The following is a 25,922-nucleotide window of genomic DNA, read 5'->3' on the forward strand; positions in this document are numbered from 1 at the left end:
ATATGTAGTTATATATTACATATTTGCATTATGTGTAAATGTTATAACTGTCAATGGTAACTTCACAAACTTATGTCTAGTGGTGCACCCATTTGATATACCGCATCTGTATTGGCTCTAATACTAACCTAAATAAATGGACCAGCTATCAGTCACTGATTCCTACAAAGGTAGGTAAATATAGCAAAAGGAGTCTTGCCAAGTGATTCTTATGCATGTAAAAATTATGTTCCTAACTGCATGGTGAATGAGAATTTTTCATGAGGCAGCAATTGTGTAATCCACCATGCCATCCAATTCTCAGCCCAGACACTGACTGGTGTGTGGTGTGTATGTCTTTCTATTGACTCTAAAACCTGACCCAGCACCAACCCAATCTCAGCAACAAGCTCCTCACCAGAGAACAGGCCCCACGCACCAGTGTGTGAGTGTGGTACGGATATGATGTCTTGGTGCTTGCTGAATTAGTCAACGGGTTGATTCCCTAATTAGATCATTAGGGCCGCTGCCGGCAGGCTGGGTTGGAGGAGTGTTATAGCCCCTGGCTTGCTGCTCTCAGACTCCCTGTCTCTCTCAGCCTCCAAGGCCAGGCTGAGGGGGTTTAGGGGGGGTGGTTAGTGTGTGTGCATACACACACAGCCTGGCCTGTTTGATTATGCATGCACTAAACCATCTGTACCTCTCGCAGGTCCTCTGCCTCAGTCCGTTGCGTTCTCACCAAGTGCTTCGCTGTAATCCAATTGTGTGTTAAAACCCTACTTTCAAAAGGCCTTTTACGCAGCGGCCTCAGGAACACGCAGCCCAATAAAAGGAGGCAGAAACTTAATTTAGAAATACAAACGGCCCTTTCTGGCCTATCAATGGAAGGTGAAGCTCCAGGGATTGGAGCATTGTTTTCACAAGTATCGTCGCTTGGATTTTTTTTCTTTCACTTTTTTTTATTTTTCTCACTGCCAGACGTTACAGAAGAAAGAGATGTTGTGGGGCTCTCAAAAGCCCTGGCATTCCTTTAGAGTTTCACTTAACATGAGAAGAGCTGAGCTTGTTTTTTCAAGAGTAAAAGTCGGAGAAATACTGCTCCTTTTCAAATGATAAACTTATGCTATGAAACAGAAAATTGGAAATTGCTCTGGAATGGGAGTTCCAGATTTCCATTCCATACTGTCATAATTTCATGGCCTAGAGAATAGTAGCTATGTATTACTTACAGAGTAATTCATAGTAGTACTGACTAATAAGGCTTAAGATACATAATAAAACGAGAAGTTAAGGACTTAACTAAAAATGAAAGAAAGAAAGAACGAAAGAAAGAAAAAAGGAGAAAGAATAAGTCTGGTAACATGGGCCTTCTAGCTTGAACTTTTTCATCTCATACAGTCTAGCGTGCCTTTGTCTCTTGTGTCTGCATTCTCTACTGTACACACACTTCATCACCCACTGTATCAGAGCCTCACTCATCGCTGTGCTGGGCTGGGGGGATTGTGTCGGGGGGTAGGGTAAAGAGTGCTGTGCTCTCAGCGTTTGTTTCCGTTAACTCGCGCCTCTGTCCAGTGTTTGAGTAACCTTGACCTCCGCCCCTCCCGCTTCTGCGTCATGCCATATTTAATAAGGGCTAGTGTTTAGACAGAACCCTTCTGCCTCTCCTCTATAGATCAGCCAAACGCCAGGACCGCCGCATTCTCATTCTCTCACACAACATCACTTCCTCTCAGAGCTGTTTTTCTGCAGGGCTGAGGACTGAGGGACTGAACTTTTCAGCTCATGTTTACTCAGACACCAACAAGACTGAAACACTCAGCAGTAAACTTCTGTCCTCAGAACTCAAGAGTTGTTACTTTCTTTTTGCTGTACTATTCAAATGTAATTACGTAACCACATGTTTATTTATGAGGGATGCAAAATAGCCAGAATAGGCAGATTTATTGCTCAGAACATGAAATCAGAAATCTGCCAATTTATTGTTTTTGTTTTGGCAGATCTGTGTTGTGATTTAAGAGGTAAATAATGTGAGGCAGGTAAGGGCACTTGCACTGCTACTACACATGTACACACATGTTGTACCACAATTATGCATGATTCAATGTGCTAAATGTCCTCTTACATTCAGTATAAAATTTTAAAAATAACACTTTGAGGGGCAAATAATGTTACATTGTACACTTGGCTAACAGAAAGTTTGATAAATGTGCTAATGTGTTTCATGCACTCATTTACCCCACACAGTGTGAGCTTGGGATTAAAAAAGGCTCATAAAAATCGGTCCAAAAATAGGCCACCAGCAAATATGACTTTAAAGAAATCTGAATCAGTCATACAAATTTAAATTACACTTTCATTTGATTTATGTTCATGGCAGTAATATAACGATGGTTTTACTTTTGCAAAGCAAGACCTTGTGGATTAAAAAACAATTATCAAATTAAATCATCATATATCACTCTTTTACTTACAAAAACAAATATGTTGTCAAGAGACTGAGAACAGGCCCTGTTGCTAAAGAAGTCCAGCTAGCATGGCAAAGTCAGTTTAAAAAAAAAATATGGGAATTCCATTCTGCGGTCTCTTGGCGATGACATTATTGGACCACTGCGGTCCAATAAACTCTGTATTTCAATCTTGGAAGGAACAACAAAATACCATACAAAGTCTCAATTATTCTTTTTGTCAGAGCAAATTGTGCTATTACCCCTGCAAATGTCAGCCACTGTAAAAATGAGCTGGACCTTATAACAAAAAAGGCTATCAATAAACAATAATTAAAAGAAGCTAAAGTGTAGGAATGCTGCTCTCTTTCAGCTAGAGCTTGTAAATCATGGAGCTCTCCTGCAGAAAGTGCACAAGAAGCTTTCAGCATAACCAAGCCACTGTTACTGGGAGACAATGGTGGGACATTCCTAGCCGCCTTGTGTCCCCAGGCTTGGAGTGGCTTTGTAGAGCAAGATATTACTATCTACCGGCAAGACTGGTGAAGCGATACCCGCAGAAAGCCAAAGCCACAAAACTGCATAAGCAGATTTGACATTTGGGCTCTACTCAGGCAACTAAGTAGCTCTAGTGACTATTTTAAACATATTTGCTACCAGACACCTATGGAACTGGCTACATGTCTGGAGGTACACAATTAATTTACCTGCTGAGAAGGAGCAGTTTCATCATCAAGTTTGTTGGGAAAACAGATGGGGACAAGTGAAACCTACGTAGCCTAGTTCTCTATATCGTTGTTGTTACAATAAAACCTGAAAAAAGTCTGAAATGGTGACTTCATTGGAGAAGGAAAATTTGTTCTTAACTTTGTAAAAACACAGAAAATAAATTGCTTGTTGTAAGGTTTTGAGTAGGACTAAGCAGATTACAGAGCTTGTGATGGAACGGACAGAGAAAAGGTGAGACAGATGAATTAAGGTGCTCCATGGTTGCAGCTCTTCTGTGGGAAAAGTTCTTCTCTCTTTTTCTCTCTCAGTTCTTGATGGTGTTTGCTCTAGTATGCTGTGAGGAGCAAACTCCCCTGATATGGGCTGAAGTTCTAGGAAGAGGCAGGAAGAGTAGGCCAAGGAGGAGGGAGAGAAGGAAAAGTTCTTGGCCTTTTCCCAGGAAGGCAGAGAGAAAAGCTGGATCCCAACATTCCCCTGGGACATGGTGAAATATACAGCCCTGGGGCCGCTTTCAATTTACTCTCTCTCTCCCTATCTATCTATCTAGCTCTCTCTCTCTAAATAGCTGGGCTGTGAGAGAGAAGCTGAGCCTGTCAAGGATCTAATGTGTACTCCGACCTCTCATAGTCCTTATGTGGAGAAATAGAAAGATCGAGAATGGGTCAAGTGTCTCTGTGAGCGTGGTTTCTTTCAAGAGTTAGCGGGGAATACTCGCAACCGGAAAAAAACAAACAAAAACAAAATCAGTCAGTTCAAATACTGAAATCCATCAGTCTTCCAATGGAGAGTTAGAACTGTAACACAAGAATACAGTGATGTCAAAAAGTAAGACCTTTTACAACAGAAGTGCCAAAAAGCATATTTTTTGGCAGGGTTTTTAGCACTGGTTTTGGATATTCCTCAAAATGTCCAAGGAAAGCGACTGAGAAAAAATACTGTTGAGAAACAAACAGCATTTTGACTAGCCACAGCAGAAAACATCCTGCCTTTGTCTTGTCTAGTAGAAACAAGCATGGAGCAGCAGCGCATGTAGAGGTGTTTGTCCTTGCTTCAACAGCAGGGAACCACAAAAAAGTCAGGGGAATACTGTCCGAAATGATCCAGCAGAACAATATGGAGAGAACTGTGGGTATTGTTTTTCCCTGTGCTGCGTCTGTATGGGCTGTGAGGGGAGAAAAATGCCCATGTTTGACCTCTGTCAGCCCTGATTTCCTGCTGGAGATGCACTGTGTCTGAGGATACTCTATTGAATAATAAAAAAAAGTGTTGTCAGTTTGATTGTCATTTGCCAGAGATCTAATCTCAGTGAGTACCGTGAGACCCTCCCCTTGTGACACGGCAGGAAGAATGCAGCAGAGTAGAGTGCATGTGTGTGTGCTGTAACTCACCGCTCTCTCCGAGCCCAGCTGACAGGCTGCAGCTGCAGAGGGGGAGCGGAGAGGTGCATGCTCGGGGTTCGATGCTGTCAGGAGCATGGACACACCTGTCTCCACCGCAACTACTGCCTGGAGCCAGGTAACAAACCTACATTTACAGCACTCTTTTGCTTTCCAGTAGAGCTGCACAATATATTGAACGTAATCATGACATACTGGCCTTTGCAATACTGCAGAAGGCTGTAATATGCAGATGAGCCCTCTAACCCATGTGAATATTCTGATCAATCACAGTTTCAGAGTATTGCGATGAAACAAGGTCTTCATGTAATCCAACAAAAGTAAATATTTTTTAGTCAAAATAACACAACCCAGCATAAGAATGTCACATTAGTGGTTCACTGAAGGGCTCTCATTTGTATTACAAGGAAAACTGCAAACATAGCATGAAAAATAATCACAAAACTAGAACTTTGTGCACATCATGCAGCTGTACTTTCCAGCTGTCTTCAGCAGGCATCCAGCTCTGCCTGAAAAGGCCTAACGGATTTTTTGGACAAATGCAACTTTTAACTCAATGGAAGCTTCACATCAAGTTCAATACGTTTTTGTAACTTTTAGAAGAGGAAAAGAAATGATCTCAAGTAGCAACGAGGATAAATCTATCAATGATCTTGTTGATGTTACAACTAAAAGGTGCACAGATGTTCCACTAAAAAGACAATAACGTGGGGAGTTCTGCTATCTTATACAAGACCTGAAGCTGTACAATGAGTGATTCTAAACATATTCCTATGTGAGTGGGGGAACTGCTTCGGCTTTTATCTCCTCTCATTAAAAAGGGCCGAACAAACTAAAGGGAGCCCATCTTGATGCACATTTGCCTGGACTGCATCCATGACAACAGAACTCTGATTGGTCAGCCTGATTTTTAAAGTGCCTGCAGACCGCGAGAAATCAAGCTCCAATTGCGAATTTTACGCCGACTCACAGTCCGTCATTTTATGACTAAATGTGAAAGATGCCATTAATATGTATGTGTTCGTTTCTGTACTCAGTCTGAACAGGCCTTAGGTAACCTCCTGCTCCATTTAGTTTTAATAGAACCACCAAACCACACTCAGAACAAAGCTGGAACAACAATGGAATTCAAATCTGGAATTATTTGGAGAAGAAACTATGGAAGAGGACAGGGAAGCGAAGAGCCATTACCCAGAGCATGACATAATATGCCCTTCCCCAGGCCTGATCTAATCTGGAACACAAACTCTCGACTTTACACATAAACAAGTCGCTCTGGGGCCTATGAGGTAAACAAATCTGCCTTGAATAAATAAACAACGGAATAGCATTTGCACCTGGCATGGAGGGGCCCTGAGTGGCTAGCCACAGACACCAGGCGCATGGCTCTGTGGGCAAGCCTCTACACTTCTTCTAACAAAATCAAAATAGAAAGTCTCCATGATCTTGGCAGTACGACATCAGAAAAAAAAGACAGGGTGATTCACTTTGGCAGCCAACTCTCTCCCTCACACACACACACACACACACACACACACACACACACACACACACACACACAAATGCACAAATTTTCTATTTGCTTTTTGGCTACAGCCTGAAACAGACTGGAAAGCACTTGCCAAGGTGGGCAAAAGCACTGACAGCGTCGCGCTCCTCGGCCTGATTCTTTCCCACCGGCAGCTTCACACTGAGGAGAAACATCCCCTGTAGCCCAGACACTCAGACCAGCAGCATAGCAGCACCCAGAACTCCAAAAAGTGCCACAAACATGAACACACGCACACAAACACATACACTCATGAAAACTGCGCAAGAATTTCATACAACTGGTCATTGTATTTTAATTCTTTTTTCCCAGTAAAACAACTTTCCATTAATTCAAGATTTTAGTGAGTGCCCTTTTAGAAAAAATCAAAAATATTTCCATCTAAAGTGCAGTTAATCAGCATAAAGTCCATAATGAAAAGGTTGAAAAGATAAAAAAATTTAAATCAACATGCCTTTTGTAGGTGAATTTTCATTATAGATTTTTACATATTATATTGACAGGATACAATCCATCTAATGAATTGAAATGATCAGCGCCAATTTCAAAAATGCAGCTGATCAATGCCACCATGCCACTCTGTGCTACACTCCCTAATTTATAATATCACAGAAAACATAAATAACCACAGCATTCAATACTTCAATCAAATATTTTCTCCATGCAAAAATAAATAAATAAAAAGAGCACAGAGAACACCCTGCAATAAAAACCTCTCTTCTATTTCATGAGAGAGTAATCAGTGCAGTTAGCTGTTGGTTACAAAATGTGCTGCGAATCTGGAAAGCGCACGTTTTGAGTGGCAAGCGAAGAAAAAGCCTTTGGACAAATGCTCGGCTGTGAGCGGCAACTCGGTCCAAGTCCCTGGCGTCTACCCGAGAGTGTTAGAGGATCCGGGCTGATGCCAGCCAAAGCTGTAGGTTTGTCATTTCAACCCTGGCAGCACACTTACATGTGGCCTAATCAGCAGAGGAAGAGAAACTGCAAAACTACTATGTCCATTTTCATCAGTCAAATAGCGACAAAAATATTCAAATAAATTTGTTTTACACAAGGAATTTCCAAAAAAGAATGCCAATGACAAAATGTGCAATTTATTTGACTCATGGTAATCCAGAGAGTGATCTTTTGTTTGGTGAATTTTATTTCTTGTGCTATGTAGCAAAGGCACATAATCGATCGCTATCGTCGTTCTAGCCTCCCTCACCAAAGCTCCTCCCCGCTGCCTCCATTTTGTGCTCCCTAGTCAGCCACCATTTTGGAACAGTCGCTTCTCGACAGGAACATAAACAACAGTCAAATCTCTCGCTAGCGAATGCATCATTCAGATTTTCCATTTAAAGCATTTTCTGCTACTGACAATTCAAACAAATAGTTCTTATAATTACCAAACAAAACACTTCAATAAAAAGAAAAAAAAGGCTCGAGCTTGAAAGGGGATGTTTCCAGTGCCAAGACCCCATTTAAAAGCTAGTCATTCCCGGTCTCTTTTTTGTCTTCATTCTCCTCCTTTTTCCCTCTGCCTCTCAAGCTTATCCCAAGCATAGCTGTTAAATCGTCCTGCCAGGCACAGCTATACTGAGAGAGAATCACGTTAGCTGCTCCCATTGTTGGATGACACAGAAGCTGCCGCTGCCAAGAAGTTTTCTGCCAAGTTCAACATCGTCCTGATATGAAGAAAGACAGCGAAAAATACTAGCTCCATACACAACCACAACACCTGACCATTCTTTGTCAGAGACTGATTTGATTAATTAAGTAATAACATAAAGGCACTGATATTACTATTTATTATTAATGTACACCCCAACCCCCTACCTCACACCCTGGCAGCCATTTTAAAAGCTTTGGAAACCATTTTAAAAGTGCCCTCGCCCTCCTTTGAGCAGTTGCCATCTTCGATGCCACCCTTTTCCCCAACAATGGCCTCCGAGAATTAGCAAATATGGCTTTTGGCAGAGAAAAAAAATCAAATATGGTATTCGAATGAATATGATATTGTGCAAGAATGAAGGAATAAATGCGCTTAAAACAACAAAGGGACTATTTACAAAATGGGATCTGCAAAAAGGAGTTACATTATAATGAAAAAGGAATATTAAATACTCTCTGTTAATGGCCTTTTTTATTTTGCATAAATCTGCATTGTGAAAAGGGAATATATGATCATGTATATCATTCTTACCAACGTTTTGGTGCATGGTCTCTTAACAAAATGTGGATGCAACACACAACAGCTAAAAATGGGTTGTGGTGAGGGGTGTAAGTTTTAGTAATGCACAATTAAAATAATTCTAAAAAAATTTCTGCTCTAGCAGAACTACAAAACTGTAAAATTATATATATATATATATATATATATATAAGCTGACAAAATATATGCACTGGCAAGACTGTGTGTGTTTTTCTTGGCAGACACAACAATCAGAAATCTCAATCCATATAGTGTTTCACACTTCTGTTCATATTACAAGTTCTGTCTGACAGCTATGGAGCAGTCTGAGCTGTTGGAATAGCTCACGTGTGTGAGCGTGTGTGTGTGTGTGTGTGTGTTTTTACAGAAAAATGTGGCCCGTGTGAACCCCCTGTCCAGATTTGGAGACAAGGCTCCATTTACAATGTTGTTGTGTTAAGATACTCCAGGAAGCGTCCAGCCGTGGCAATTCCAGCAGCGACAGTGGATCAATTAACGAAAGCATGATTAACATTACAGGAGAGCACAGAGAAATAATGGACGTCTCCGGAAAGTGGATTAGGATGAGTGGAACCTTGACGTGTGAGCCAGGATACTGCACCAGTGAAGGACACTGTCGGAATCAGCGTGACATAAGCCAGACTGAAATAGTTTGGGAATGCAATTGATGAATTGCTGTATTGATTTGGTTCTGTCTCACTTACCATAATTATAGCACTGTAATGGATGGCATTACTGGTGTCGGGAGTTTCTTTTTTTTTCTTTTTTATATCATGTTCCACTCTTTTTCCTTTTTCAGTTACCTCTCCTTTCAGAATCTGAATCACATTCATTTGTCATATATATTACCACATAGCACATAATCATATAGATTAACAAAATCTTGATGTTAGCATTATTATATCATCAAAAAACTGAAACTTATATTCAAATCTATCGAAATTTATCGCTTATACACTCCTCAGCAACTACCAATGATCATAGCCGGGTGCATCCTATCAAATTTAGTATTGTTTATTGCTCTGTTGTGCTGCTTTATAAGAAAACTTTACCCCAAGGATGTGCAACTTTTTTTTTTTTAACAAAGCATTCATTTCTTTGAGCCAAATTAATCAGGGTATATACAATTCTGAATAAGCAAGATATTTTTAACACATTTTTAACTACCAAAAATTAAACTCACTCTTCAAATCTGAATATATAGCACGCATGTATATAAGTAAGGTGAAGAATGAAATTAGCAGTTGTGTGGCATTTCTTGCTCTTAACTATGGGAAATGCGCAAGAACTTCACTAAATTCAGTTTGATTTGAGGCAGTAATGAAAACCAGACCAGCATTTAATAAACAAATAAACTGTTCGGTCCTAAAACGTCCGCCCCATCAACTCTATGCTCTCTCCGGGCCACTTTTGTGCCCCGTTCCCTCAGCCGTGTGCAGTCTAGCAGGCTTGCTCTGATCCGCAGAAGAATGCCAGAGCAGGGAGTCAATATCAGCCCCTTGGAGAGCCAAAGTGCCGACTCAGAGCCTGAGCCGGGCTCTGCTGCCTGGACTCATTGATAAGTAGCGAACGTTAGCGGGGTGAGATTCCTCAGGCCCAGACAATGGGCTTCCTGTGCATGTGCACCTCCTCTGGGCTGAGGGAGAGCAGAGGGCTCCATACCCGTCTATAAGACCTTCCTCTATACAGTCATGGTCTGTATGAGACGCAGAAAAGTATTTAGCCTGCTGTCAGATCACATGGGAAAGATTTTTCTACATTTTTGTGCATTTATCTGAGCACATTTCAAAGAATTATGGGATCCATAATGTTGTCTCAGTAAAATAAACAAATCTGCCTGGGAGGAAAAAAGCGATAGACATGTGACACTTTACTATTAACGTATCAAGACACTGAAACTAGGACAGAAAACACAGACTCAAGGTATGATTTCCCCCAGGTAAACTAAAGGAAGCTTGGCAGATGGGAGTGAAAATTCACTATACATACAGACAGGTGCTCAGACCCTACGCAGGTACATACCCACACACAATGCAACAATTTTCTTCAACTTTTTTCAAAGTATACAACAGTCTTAATCAAGAGCCAAGCACTAAGAAAGCAAATGTTTCCATACTATATTTCACTGCAGATGGAAATTAGCTAGTCACTAACTCTGAAGCAAAGCTTTTTTTTTCCCATGAATGTTTAATTCAAAGAATAAACAAAATCTAAAGTAAACTGTCTGAGAAGACAATGTTGCTGTAGTTAAAAAGCAGTATGTCATAATGTATCAGTGCTGCAGTGAATGAACAGTTTAACGGGTGGGCAGCAGGCTAGGCCGAAAGAGATAGAATAGTGGGCTTGGTGTGGAAGGATCGATGGAGCCGTTAGGGAGTGCCGTCTCTCAGGTTACCGCATGTGTGTGTGTTGCTCACAAGCTCATCTGGAGCTCTGCCCTGAACACACACACTCTGTAACAGCTTGACTCTGACTGAAATAACCCCTCTGCCCTCCACTAGTGGATCTCTACACCCTACCCAAGCAGGCCTTTGGGCAACAAGAAAACAATGGTGAGTTACAAAATAATAAACAAAAAAAAGCTGAGAATAATCAGTAAAAATACATTTTAATTATGAATGAAAAAGTGCACAGGAATTGTTGTCTACAAATGTTCATATTTAATGTGCAATTTTAATCCTTAATTCTTTGAATTAATAAAGAGTTCCAAAAATATGTTACTGCAGTCTGTTAACCTTAATGCTTAATTTAATTAATTGCATAAAAGTGCAATAAATCTAATTCTAACGTCAAAAGGCCATGGATCCATGCTCACTAATATTACAACAGCCACAGTAATTTAATTGTAAATGTCAGAGTGAGCGAATGAACTCACAGATCTACAAATATGTGTGTATTGGCTGGCTATGCTTGTTGAGCTGTGGACAATGTCAGCCCAGCCCATCGAGCAGCGTATCGATCTGTGCTGGGGGAAATTGAGAGGGAAGCTGCAGCAGTGCAGCCTCAGGTTTCTGGGCCCCGTTCACAGCGGCTGCCTGGACCGTCTCTTCCAGTCTCTTTACACTAGTCTCTCTCTCTCTCTCTCTCTGAAGCAGTTCTTGGAGCATGGCATGAAACTCCCTCTATTTTAGACTAGAAGCAATCAGTTGGCCGTGCCAGAGTCACTCAGGATGTCTGGCTCTGATAATACCAGTTCTGCACAAGCACAGTGGAGAGAAGATATTGTGTGTGTGTGTGTGTGTGTGTGTGTGTGTGTGTGTGTGTGTGTGTGTGTGTGTGTGTGTGTGTTTGTTTTCACACATTGTCAGGACAAAAAGGAAAACCAGAGAAAAACAGGGATAACCAACAGAACCAAGTAAATGACCCTGACTTTCTAAAGTCAAAGAAAATCTCCATGTTTCAGTTTTTTTTAAAAAACAGAAAAACAACTGATTGTTGAATAAGGTTAGGTTTCAGGTAGGCTTTCTAAAATTCTTATTACACACAGATACATATATATAATACTTATGGGACCAATTGCCATTGCAAGTATTTATATATAACATATAAGGGATATATTCTCTATATGCTGACATACATATAATACATATGAAATATATTACATATAGGTGTATAAAATATATTTTTGGCATATTATTATTAAAAATATATGAGACATATAACCTCATGTCCTGATATTTTATAAAAACAAGTATGTACAAATGTGTGTGTGTGTGTGTGTGATGTGTGTGTACTGAAACCAAAAGCAAGCCAGTAAAAGGCGCTAATATCCACACTTCCTGTCTGATAAAATATTAATATAATAAAATGCCACTGATGTTGAACTTCTCTCCATCCATTTGCCCCTCTCAATATCAGATTCAACCATTGGAATACTTATAGTGTGCTAGAAAAAAAAGATCAGTAGGACTGCACAACATACTGTGTCTTAATCGTTCAGCTTTTGCAATACTGATCCGGCAGAAGTGTTAACAAGCCTCTAACCAATCCCTGTATGTTTTTTATGTTTCTATGTGTGTGTGTGTGTGTGTGTGTGTGTGCTACATCCTAACCAATCACAGATGTATTTTGGTTGTTGGGATGAACCAAGACGTTCACACGATCCAACAGACATCGTTTTTGGTCAAAAAAAGGTCAGATCAATCAGTTCAACCAGATCAAAGGTTCATTAGTCTAACAATCCCGATATGCAGCAACATAACTGCAGTATGGTATTTTGTCCATATCATGAAACCCTACCCAGAATACTGGACAACTGCTAACTTAACTCTTAACACACTCTTTTCGTAACTAATCAGCTTGGGGATAGTTATTTGATAAGCCTCACAATACTGACTGCAAAAACTAAAATACTGCAATGTTATTTTTCACCGAAAACCGCACAGCTCTACAGCACAGTGAGACGGAGTACTAGGGGGACCAAAACAAAAGCATGAGGGCACGCACATGTAAGCAGATGCTGGGCCTCTGTGAGTGGACACATTTAGATCTGTCAAATATTCTGATCTGAATTCATGCATAGATCCGACTTCAGCACACTGTCAGCCGTATGGATTCCACAAACACAGCCAGGGCTACAGTCCAGCACAGGCAACATCTCAGTGTCAGATGCATTTCTCTCCAATGTCTGTCTGTCTAACTCTCTCTTCCTCTCTTCCTCTCTCTCTCTCTCTCTCTCTCTCTCACACACACACACTCTCTAAAGCTCCCTCCCACCCTTGTGGTCGCCCCACCACTTTACCAGAATATCCTCAGTCGGCCTTTGGGCCAGAGTCTCTGGAGGAAGGCAATGCATCAGGCTATTTATCACCCAGCGGTTACCGCAGTAATCAATTAGTCTTTCAGTGGGCGTACCTGGGCCCTCCGGCCTGGCACTACCTGTTACAGCGCATGGGCCCAAACCTCTCTCTGCTCCCTCCCTCATTTCTCTTCTTCTCTCCCTCACTCTCCCTCTCCCCACATTCCACAGATTATAGCTGTACTGACTGCTCTGTGCTCGGGGTCGCCTGGGTCTCTGATCACTACCGGGAAAGAAAAACCTGGAAAAATCCGCTGCTCCAGATTTTCCACTGTTCATGTGTTCATTAGCGGGATACTCTCTGGTGCTAATGCGTGTTTTTGGATGTAAAACCATTAGCAGCAGAAGTCAGGCAGAGTTTAAAATGCAGCATAGGTTACAGTGTAGTTCAGCTCTGCTGGGACGATTCCTCCAGCAGTTAAAGCTTACTCATTAATTAATTTCAGCTTACAGATTTTAATTAACACAAGTGCAATTGTGTGGGAGCCGACCGCTCAAGCTAGTTCAGATACTTCCACTGCATTCTCGTAATTGTAAATAAGATGCATTGTAAATCCCAAAATTTCAATTACAAATTTATTTAAGACAACTAAAATATCTTTCTAATCCCATTTCGTTGCAACGTCGAGTCTTCATGTATAATTTTTGACGCGTGGTTCTCATAATAGCATGCAAGCATTTCCATAAATCTGTCTGCATTGACTAAATGTTTGGAGAATAAATGACACAAGTGTGTACTCATTGATATTCAAGCACAGACAAACAGAACAAAGGCAGGAGCGGGCAGCAGTGCCAGTGTTTGTGCCCCTCGAGTGCCACTCCGAAACGCTGGTTCCCAGGGTTGTCAGGGAGTCTGTGCCAAGGCTGTGGGCTCACAGGCAGCAGGAGGAGGGCATAGAGTGGGGCGGAGGGGGGCAAAGGAAAAGCCTGGCATGAGGTGTGGGGGGCAGGGTGTTAGCCTCTCTATACTAAAAAAAAAAAAAAAAAAAGTCAGGTGATAGTAGGTTTGAGGAGACAAAGTACCAAAAAAAGTATAGCAATGCAATTTTGGGCATTAAGGGGAATAAATAGTGTGGTGGACAAGACAAAAAAGTAACCCCAACCCCACACATAGAGCACCAATTCACACAAAGAAGACGTGTTGTGTGTGTGCTGGGGGGGAGGGTACTGAAAGGGGGCACTGTTTACTGTCTGCTGTCCCCCAGCACTGCACAGCCTGTCTCACTTCAAACAAAGCTATTGGCAAGGGAGAGGCGGCAGAGCCCCTGTTTCCAAGGCCGCTGGAGTTTCAAAGCAGTTAAAGGGGGCAGCAGTCTGGAGGCTACAGGGCCCAGGCTGGCATACTTGGCTAGCGCCATGGCCAGGTGGTCTGGGCACATTGGCAAGACACTGGCAAGCCGCCCTATGCAGATGGCTCCCGATGCCTTTTTAGGTGCCGATCCCTCATTCTCTCCCTCTTTCTGTCTCTCTCTTTCTCTTTTTCTCGCCGGGCCTCTCTTTCTCCAAATAATGCACACACACACACACACACACACACACACACACATATGTAACCTCAGACATATGCCCTCCCTCATGGGTCGAAAGGACTTCTGAATCTGAAAAAAACTCCTCGTTTTAGAATTAATGATTCAGTGGATGGTCCTTAGATGTTGTTCCTCCTCAGACTGAAGAAGACAGAGACAGAGAAAGAGAGAGAGGGGGTCTGGAGCTTTGTGCCGTGCAGACAGGAAAATGCCAGCTGTGCCAGCCTGGCTTTGTGAGGTGTGCCCATGCCCACCATGCTGGGCACTGTCGCCATGGCACCACAAACCCCCCAGTGCCCCTCCAATTTCTGCTCTCACTCTTGATACAACGCATGTGCTCTTGTATTTTCACACAGATTTTTGTCTGCCACCAACACAAATGTTAAAAGGTAAAAATTCAGCTGTATAAATTGAAATATAATCAATGCATATAATCAAAAATATCAAAACACAATAAAATGTGTAAAAAAAAGGCGTTGAAATCCCCTGCTGTTATGTTGCAGGTTTTCAGGGGCCTGAATGCAGGATGTGTGCTTGTGTGAAATGCTCCCAGAACATATGGAGGAAGATCCGCCAGGCCCTGCTTCACAGCTGTCTGCACCCAGCAAAGACACACCCTCCCTCCGCCTGCTTCACTGATGTACACACACACTCATACACACATCACAGACCATCACAAATACACACAGATCTTTATAAGCTGACGCACATGCACACACTAAAATCATCCACAAAACATGCACGATAAGTAAAAACAAAAAAAATCTTATTTTACAGTTTGTATTTAATGAAAAGATTCCATCTATCCATCCATTTTCTAAGCCGCTGAAAAGATTCCAGAATTAAAGAAAAAAATAAAGAAAAAAATACCACGCTTGAAAATGGTGGTAAATGATAAATATGTAAAAAACTAAAGATATATTTTCAAATAAAATATATACATTAAGATGTATGTAATTTAAGTAACCAAATGGAACACTGAAAAACGAATATAGATAATGGAGCTAAACAAATACACCACTTGAAATAAAGAGTATAGACCTTCCTAGCTGAAATCATACACACAGTTAAAGTAATCGGCCCTTTTGCTCCAAAGTCTTCTAGAGTTTATGAAACAGCTTACTGCACCTTCCTCTACTATAGTTCTAGTTGATCAAAAACTCTGAGACAATTTTTAAGTGCAATGCATAGAGACAGAACTAAAGGCCCTATATTTCCTTCCTTCCTTTGACCTCAGAGAGTTAAGCCAGGCCTGTCGTAGCACTGGTGTGTGTGTGTGCAGGTTTACCCCTACACTCCCACCGGCTGAGGTATGCACAATGTGCCATTATTACCGAATCATTATCTGGTTTTAGCGCTGACAGCCGAACCGCACACACTGTGAAAGCCTCCTTTCTTATGCTGATTAGTCTCCAAACATTTCCTCCTGTTCCTCTAACCCATCCCACCCCCCTCCGCCTCCAAAGCCCCGGCCCCAGCTCCCAGCATGCACCAGTGCTAATTACCAGGCAGCAGTGAACTGTACGCGGCCGCTCTGAATGATTCATCGATAAATGTGACAAAAAGGCCGAAGTGCAGTGGAGGGGAGGGATGCTGAGGAGGAGAGGGAAAGAGCGAGAGAAAGCCTGAAGAGGGGTCAAGTTGCTTGCCCAAGCTTTCGTCCCGCCATCCCGGCTGACCCACACATACTCCAGCATGCGAGGGGCAGGTCGGCTCTTTCAGCCGACACACAATGTTTGGACATTCTCCTTTTGTGGCCGGCCCTTATCCGTGTCTGAGCTTTCCTCATATAATATCCCTTACAACGGCCCTCCTTGTGAATGGAGCTAATCTCACACACACTTCCACTGTGTTGCGACGTGTGTGTGTATGTGTGTGTCCTGAATGAATCCCTCCTACAGTACCACTCAGAACCTGGATGGATACAGACACACAGGCATGTACACATATCCTCATACATTTGTTCTGGACATGGGGTCCCATGTGTATTACATATGTGAGTACCTATATGTTATAATACTACGTCCCATGCAGGTGTAGACAGAAATTACATTTTGCACTGGCCTCCAAGCCAATGAATCTTGTGGCCAAAACTAATAATGTGTGACCACAATTTTAGAAACATGTTTTTTATGCTGTCCCAAAAAAATCTCAATTTTTATTTTTCTACTTTATTTTAACATAGCAGCTGTCCTTACATGCTTTGAAATTTTCATGATCAATGGTCTGATATTATTTCACTTGAAATAAAACCTCTGTACTTTGACTTATATTAGAGGTTAAGAACTTTTTAGCCTATCCTGTTAAGTTAGTATTTTGGACCTTTTTGTCATGTTTTGCTTTAGACAGTGATGATATCTACATTGTATTTACAATTAACAAACATTCTTTTGAACCAAAAACAATCCTGCGTTGATCTGAAAAAGTAAATATTTATTAACAATTTTATATTACTAAGAACAATAGTACTGTGGTGACAGTGGTGGTCCCCTCTGTCAATTTGGTATAATGTAAGCTTATTTAACACCTTATTGTTTTTAAAACCTTATTTCGTAATTTAACAGCACCTATGGTGGCAGACGGACCAGTTTAGTAGAGGTGAAACCATAACTTCAGTAATGAAAAAACAGTTTTAAAGAAATAAAACAAATGTTTTGTAAAAAAAAAACAAAAAACCAAAAAACACTACACACATCAGGAGCATTTAGCTGGCCAGCCTCATTTTCCTCTGGTTTCCACATGAAAACAGGTCATTTTCACTCTGAAAATGTATGCAAACAAACACATAGGCACACACAGGGCTTCCCTACCCCACAACAGTTCCAGGCACTACATAACAATGAACTGAACTAATCTCAGATATGCAATCATACTACAAACCCTACATTTCTGAAATACAGGCCACATGCACAACATTATCTACAAAATGAAGCCGATAACTGATGCGATAACCAGCAAAATCTGTTTGATTTTTGATTCATGTGAGAATTTTTAGAGCTGCTAAAAGTCATTAGCAAAACATTCACCACAAAGAAATTGCTTTAAAAAAAAACAAAGATTAGCTCTGCCGTTTGGCATTTGCAGTGGAATGCAAGTGCTTATTGTGAAAAAGAACTCACAGATGCCCTTTTGATATCTGATTGCATTTCTCTCTCTCTCTCTCTCTCTCTCTCTCTCTCTCTCTCTCATGTGCTATAGCTCTATCCCAATTACTCTCTCCCCGATTTGAACACTGTCTATTCCTCTGATCATCCCATCCATAGAAATCTGCTAAACTCTGATCCCCTCAAGGCACACACACACACACACACACACACACACACACACACACACACACACACACACACACACACACACACACACACAGAGCTCTCTAAGGTTTCCGCATGCCATTGTTTCTTACTAACACACATATACACAAAGCGAGAAAAAAATGCTTTGGTTCTGAAGTTTCCTGCTGTAATGAACATGGAAGAAATCGCATTCTGTTAAAAAGTGGAACCACATCAAAAAGAGATTTTAATCCTGTCTGGATTTATAGCTGTCCTCTTTACTATTAATAGCAAGCAAGGGGGATGGAATATTATGGATTTAATTTATTTATTGTGTCACATATTAGGATGCCGTGTGTTACAGAGGGGTCCCTCTTAGAAAATTACAACAAAATAATAATAGAAAATATGCTATTTCTGATAACCTATTTATGAGTCTGAAAAGAAAATTTGGCATTTCATCCTCCTTGCACCCCAATTAATGAGATGAATGCAAAGGGTGCCAGACGAAGCAGATGCTAAGCTGGCCAGGGTAAAGTTTAGCCTGCTTGGGCTTGTTTTGCAATGGCTTTCCTTAATCAGGTATTACAAATAAATAGCATTAAATAGTACAGTAGTACAGAGGGCACTGGATGGAATAAAGCTGAATATTCAGTGGATAAAAAAATCTTTAATAACTTCTTTAACACCAAATTTTCAATGACTGTTTCATAAAGTTCCTTTTTCCTGTAATGCTAGACTGTGTTTATGTCAATTAAAGGAATCTGTGTTTTAAATGTATATTTATGTTTAACCAATGTCTCATACTACCAAATGACTTCAGTGTTTGTATTTTAAAACCTCAGCACATTTGGTCATCAGATTAGAGCAACTAGTATGCTGGAAGCCATTGTTGCTGCAACAAGAGTTTAACATGTCTGTTCCTCCTGCCCACAAGACTTACTGACCATCATCCTTGGGCTGGACAACATGGCAAAAACTTAATATCATAATAGCTGAAGATGTGATCTATTGTAATTCATAAAATATTTTTATACACTCAATTTAAAACCTACCTATGTCTTCATTTGTAAACAGTTTAGTCTTTTTGGCCCTCATCAGACCAAGAACACTGACACTAGGTCATCCAAGACAAAAGTAGTAGGCACCCTTGCACTAGATCAAGGACCAGGAACACCGCATACGGCTCTTTTACTGCCCTGTTGCGGTCCCACGGCAGAAAAAACAGCTTTTTTATGTAAGCATAAAATAATCCTTTGCAGTAAAATAAAACTCTGCTGATCATTCCAACAGTTTTAACGATAAATACTCTTAAATGCTGGAGTTAATGTAGAACTGCTAATTCACCCTTTAACCCTGAAGGTTGGTGCGCAGACTGCAGGTCATCATAGCAAGGCAGATAACAATCTTGCCTAGCTAGCAGCTAACGAAAAAGCAAAGAGAAAGATTTGGTCATATGGACTTATTTGCATTTATAAGCTTGTTTCCTGAAATGTTTTATCTGCAACCAGAAACAAACACTAAAAAGTTAAAGCTGTCTCCTTCAAATTTTCCCATTCCAACTTAAATGGTGCAGCAGTTACATCCTGGCACCTCAGGTGCCATTTAAGATGGAACGGGAAAATTTGAACAAGAAGCTAAAGAATGAGAAGCTGACTTCAGCCTTGAAAAAGATTGCGAGACAGAAGAAAATATTCTACTTTTGTGAAAAGGTTTCCTGCCGGAGATGCAAGAAAAGCAGCTATAGCTGAGCTAAAGCTTAAAAAAAGAGCAAAAAATAAGTCTGTGTTTTCGTTTATATGATGTTTATACTAGCACATTAGCACATACTTAGACATATTTACAGCCAGGATGGTAAAATGGACATAAAATGTTGTGGTTCCCAAGGTAGTTTTATTTTTATGGAAAGGACAAAATGGCTCTTCTTAACATTTAGTTTGCCAACTCCTGCTGTAGGTGTATCTCTGGTTAGATTTTCTGTGATTTTATAAGATGTAACAGATAAAAACACCAGAAAACTCTTTAACTTTTTAAAAATGTTAAAAACTGAGTGCTTGTTTTTATTATTCATCATTTCATGTCCTGTGCATAACTTCATGCAATTTCTTATGAAATGAAAACATTTTATATAACTTCTCTTAGAATTAGAATATGTAGTTCTGAGTTTTTTCTGAGTACTGATTATATCAACTATATTCTCAAAAAACCCCAAGACCTACTTTATCATGATGACAACACTACATGGCCATATCAACCATACTTAATCTCTATTTTATTACAGAGATGTGACCAAAGCTCCAGACTAAAGACCCTTTTCTTACACACCTGTCAGTTGTAAGCTGGTCCTGCAGGTGTTAGGAACTGAGTATTCTGTGTGAAAGACAGATCTGAAAGACATAGTTTCTCTCTCTTCATCCGTAGCCCTCTGTCCTGACTGTTGGCCTCACAGAGCACTCCATTTTATAAACATGTCTAATCCTTCAGTCAGAAATAAACAACACTCTGTATCGGTTCTTTTCTTTCTCTTTATTTCTCCATGTCTCCCACTCTGTCTCATCCAGTGAGAGTTAAATTAATTAGAGGAGGAGGGTGCATGGGTCTGTGGTTTGCCTTTAAAAACACACACAACAAACCCCAAAAACTCCAATCTATTTTGGAAAGGCCAAAATACCAAAGTACAACACTCCAGCTTTTTCGCTAAATCCAAGATAAACACATACTATTACAGTGATTATATGAAAACCACTCTCTCTCTCTCTCTCTCTCTCTCTCTCTCTCTCTCTCTCTCTCTCTCTCTCTGTCTCTCTCTTTCTCTCTCTCTCTCTGCTGGGTTATTGTGATTCAGGGCTGCTATTACAGACAAGCATGTACATATGCTTCTCATTTATATGAAAGATTTTAATTCCTTGCAGCAGTTTTACAGATCCCTCATTACGCAGCTATGCTGGAGAGGGGAAAGCAACGATAGCGAAAGGAGGCAGAAACGAGGAGGAATGTCATGCGGGCTTGAAGCCCACTGCAGAAACTTCCCTTGCTTTCAGCCAACATCTCCTCATCCTGCACACATCCTCACACTTGGAATGGATCAGGACACACAGGCGGTCAAACTGTGGTTCAGCAGACTGTACACTGTCTTTTTGTGTGTGTGTGTGTGTGTGTGTGTGTGTGTGTGTGTGTGTGTGTGTGTGTGTGCTGTCGTCCAGTAAGTAGCACATTAGTGGCGTGTTTGAGTGTACAGTACTGTTCCCTTACAAAAACCACCTTACATTTATTTCATTTCTAGTTAAAATGGTCATTTAAGTTAAGCAAGTTATTGAATTTTAGATATTTCTGAGGAGATTAGATACAGGATAATCCACTTACATGAAGCAGAGGAAAGTCAAAGGAAGTCAAGGTGAAAAACTGGAGTTAAAACATTTTTAAAAGCTACACAGAAACTCCAAGAGTTGGCAGACCACCAAATTATCTTAATAAGATAAACCATTCTTAAAGCTTTCATCTTTGAGAAAGAGGAGAAAATCAAGCTTACTTCAGATCCTAAAAAACTGCACAGGTGTTTCTGTCCATCCTTCCACTGTTAGCACACAACTAGACTGACTGCACCAAGAGATTTCAACATCACTGAATGTGTTTGAGATTAATTGTATCATGAGAAGCAGAAAATGCAAACAACTTCTAAGACTGAACTTTGGAGAAGTGGAAAAATATAAAGATTTCTTTATAAAACTGAATGCAAGGCTCCTGAAAAATGGAAGAAGTAAACAGGCAAAACGTGGATATGAAAATTTGTATTTATGTACTTGTTTGGTGAGAAGCACCCTAAAGATAAACGTTTTGTTCTGTGTGTGTGGGTATGTGTGTGTGGCTTCTGGTCCTGAGAAGCTCTTCATTGTGGTAAGAGGTGAGTGTGTGTGGTCAGTGATAAAGCGTTGCAGGGTTGTCTGAGGGTTTGGATCATTAGAGCAGCGCAGAAGGCCCTGGGCTTCACTAAAGTCATTACCCTGTCTGCCACTTCACAAATAAATCAGCAAATATGCGGCACCACCGTCCGTAATTGGGCTCGGCCCTCCCTCTCGTTCATGCCCAATAAAAAACCTTCCACAATCATTAGTCCAACTCACATTCAAAACAGCAGAATCATCACAGTGTCTTCACACTATGCATTTAATACTTACAGTACTGCGCAAAGGCTTTAGGCACCTAAGAACATTATATTTAAAAAGCTGTTTGTCTGGTCAGTAATTCTTTATTTGCTTGAAAAACACTAATCATTACAATAAATCTAAATAATATCAATGCAATAAGTAGTAATTCTATAAATGTAAATGTGTTTGTTTAACCATTTCCAAACCTCTCCTCATGGCAGCCCAGTATTATAAACATACAACAGCTGTTTTGCATAATAAATACTTCAAATACATATATGCATTATATGGTCAGGACAGTAGCACAAACAACATTATCCAATCTATGTTATATTTGGTATAACCTTTTTGTTCTACGTTTTTTCTAGTATTTAACTATGAGTACTATCTCAAGCCTTGGAAAAACTGGACTGTCACCTTGTTATTTTCTGCAATGGAGTGGACCAAAATCAGGCAGGTACAGGCAGTCCTGTGGTGGTAAGTTTTTGTGGGGAATGTATAGTTTAGTAAACAGCTAGTTAAGTAGTTAGTTTCTTGCAACAGCGCAGGGCAGCAAACATCATGTTAACTGAACAGCAGATGCTTTATTTTTTTAGAAAGAAAATGCCACAGCTTGGAATGTCTAGCTTTCTACTGGCTAAAGCTTTCAGTGTTCACAAATTCAAAGAGTTAAAGCTAGATGAACATGATGAAGTGAAATGAACCGCTGGTAAAGCAAATCATTTTATTTGTTTTCACATCCTTTAGCATTCAAGTGAATTAGCTGTTTTTCCAGGCAATTTTCACTTGGTTTCAGTGTAACCACAGCTTCACATTGTCCAGTACTGCATTATAAGTACTGATTTACACTGTTTGTCATTGTCTTGTACTTTAGTTTGTTGCTGTGCCAGGTAAGCTCTATTTCACAAATTTTAGGAACATTTTTAGATTATGCTAAATTAAAGCATTGCCATATTTTACCTTTTGAGTGTGCCCAATCCTGTACTGTAGTCTCTACCATCTGTATTTTCTCTCTTTTAAGTGTAATAAATGAAGAGTGAAAAGTCATCAAACCAAATAACCAATAGCAAGATTTGTTGCCAACATTTCTTTTTTTAATTATAGAACTTATTGATAATTCGTTGCTGCAGTCCCATGCCTGTTGCACTACTAAGAGCAGCAAGAGAGCTTTTGGTTATGCTGTTCTTAATAATGATAATAAAGTGAACAGAATTTTTGGGTGGAGTGACAAAACCTCATATTTCTGACCGTGCACAACTCCACCGCAATCCTTCAGAGGGCATGCCTCTCCTCATTTTGTCTCGTTTCATGTGTATGTGTGTGTGATCGCTCTGCGAGTGAGAAAGTGCTTCCTTTGTTCTGTCTGGGGTTTTGCTGGGAGGACGGCCGCGCTCTGCTTGCCAAGAGAGCTGTGGTTTTGCCCGCTACCGTGTTGCTATTAGACATGGTTATGGATGGAGCAGGGGAATGACAGTAACACAAGCCATCCCCACACACATACACACACACACTCGACTTGTTCATGTTGAGCCTGGCCAGGCCTCCCAGATCCGCAGCTGGTTGTGCTTTAAACCCTCAGCTCCTCCTCATCATCCTGGGAACCACTTTCTTCGTGGGAATAAAACGCCTTGGAAGGAAAGGGACCAGGAAACAGAGGGGAGAAGAGAGAGAGGCTAAGTGCTCTCTGCTTGTTTTAAGAGTGGCGTAGCCCTGCAATTTCCAGCGCAATTCCAACATCTGTTAGCGACTCTACTTAGAATACTGCAATGTTCACAATATAAGCTAATTCTTCACTTAGATCTGATCTTTCTGTAATGACTATTCACAGTTATGTTTGTAAGTGACCAACATACGTCACTAGTGTTTACGCACCTATGACCTGAAAGGACTCGCACGCACACTTTTAATCCAACATAGGTATGACCATGTATCTAACATATCACTGTACAATCTATGAACCCATTTGAAAGTGGCACAAATCTGATTTGAAAAGATACATTTTTGTGTTCACAGAGCTCTGGAAAAAAGTGTCACACTCAGGCAAAAAAAGTGACAGCTCGGCGGTTTCAGCTGTGCAGATTGCACCAACAGATCTGTCAACATACCATTGTATTAGTGTATTAGCGTATTAATGTATTAGTGAATTAGTCTGAGGCAGCTCACTGACAGGTGCTCATCATGGGCTTATCCATCAATCCCTGAATTCGATCATATTAATGTGTGGCTTTGTAATCCTCTTAAGCTTGCTTCCTGGGTGAAGCACCTCAGGCATGTGTGGACAGGCCGCTCTACTCAGTTAGCTGGAGCCACAGAGTTCCAGCCACTGCAGAGAGAGCAGGCTGGAGGAAATAGCTCAGAGCGGGACGCCTGCTAGCTCAATGCAGGATGGGTCACCAAGCGACAGAGTGAGAGGGAAATTGAGTGGAAGCTGAGTGAGATTAGCTGTGCTACAGGAGGACCAAGGGACACTTTCTGTTTGGCTCCTTTAACCCTTACAAGTTGAAACTTATCATGTTGATTTTTTCATAGTATTATTTAATTACATAGTAAGTTACAAAATGAATTACATTTCCATTTATTTACAATCTGTACCAAATGGTTCAAGTCTGCACTTCTGACTTTATATAGTTTAATTGGATGCCAAAAAATGACAAAAATGTAAAGGATGGCTTTTCTTTGTAGAAAACAAGGCTGGGAACACAACAATAACTTTTCACCGAATTCACCTCATAATAAAATACATCCTCTTCTACTTATGAACACAAACATACTAAGCAGTTTTGACAAAAGCTTCTATGATATGACACGATTGTGGAGCATAGCATCTTAGGATGATAGGTTTAGCTTGGTCCTTGTTACTACAGAGCAAACAGAGACATAAAGAAGAGTTTTAACATTGACTATTAAACTTGTGAGGTGACATGGCATACAGTGGTCGTTACAGCGGATTCACAAGTGGAAGCAGGTAGGGCTTGATTGGAACTCGATGTGAAGGCACACGTAAGGGGGACTCTACTGATAAGCAAAACAAGAGAGCAAGAGAGAGACAGAGAAAGAAAGGAGGGAGACATCTCCACTCTAGTCCCGTTCCATACTCCATGAAAAATCAATCCTAATGCCTTTTCCTCCACACAATACTTCATTGGAAATTAGAGGGAGACAAAAGCGAACTGGACTGGAGATGGACCCAATCAGATATTGGGATGCAACGTTTGCAGGGCTAGTATATCATTTTCTTTCTTTCTTTTTTTGTCTTCTCTTTTTTTTGGTAAATACTGCACTGCGCTGTTTGACTCCTGAGCCTTATGTGATCTCAGACTCGCAGTTCAAAAGATACAGAGATACTCATTTCCCCAAACAATTCCGCAACTATCCTGGCAAGGGTGGGGGGGGGGGCATCAGCAAGCAAACAATGGGGATAAAATAAACGATGAGGTGGAGAGAGAGAGAAAGGGGCAGCCAGAGAGGGCGCAGGTGAAATGGCCAGTGGAATGAATTAATATCACTTGCTCTCCCTCTCTCTCTCACTTTTATTCCCAGAGCATGGTGGCATTGGCCATTCTTTACATCATCATCTGTTATTCTGTTTGAATTTTGGCACTAATCTCTTCATGCTTGGTTACAGGCCAGGATAAAGAGGAAAAGGAGTGTGTGAGAGAGACAGCATGAGGAAGAAAAAAGGGAAAAAAAGAGAATTGGTGTGTCAGGGCACAAGTTGTTTCCTCTAGAGAAGTCACACACACTCTCTCTCTCTCTCTCTCTCTCTCTCTCCCTCCCTTTATCTCTCTGTCTCTCTCTCTCTCTATCTAATTCTCTCTCTCTCTGTCTCCCCTCATCTCTTGCTTTCTCTCTCTCTCTCTCTCTCTCTCTCTCTGCCACCTCAGCCCCA

General features: G+C 40.8%; 1 protein-coding gene and 1 long non-coding RNA gene across 13 annotated transcripts in view; one reads left to right on the forward strand and one right to left on the reverse strand.

The window, feature by feature from the left end:
• Positions 1-25,922, reverse strand: part of nfia (nuclear factor I/A) — a 185,304-nt gene that overhangs the window by 78,769 nt on the left and 80,613 nt on the right. The window lies entirely within an intron of this gene.
• Positions 4,556-9,024, forward strand: LOC108429519. Its single transcript, XR_001858012.2, has 2 exons — positions 4,556-4,667; positions 8,660-9,024. It is a non-coding gene; the product is annotated as an uncharacterized LOC108429519 (long non-coding RNA).

Source organism: Pygocentrus nattereri, chromosome 15, assembly GCF_015220715.1.
Source record: "Pygocentrus nattereri isolate fPygNat1 chromosome 15, fPygNat1.pri, whole genome shotgun sequence".
Lineage (NCBI taxonomy): Eukaryota > Metazoa > Chordata > Actinopteri > Characiformes > Serrasalmidae > Pygocentrus > Pygocentrus nattereri.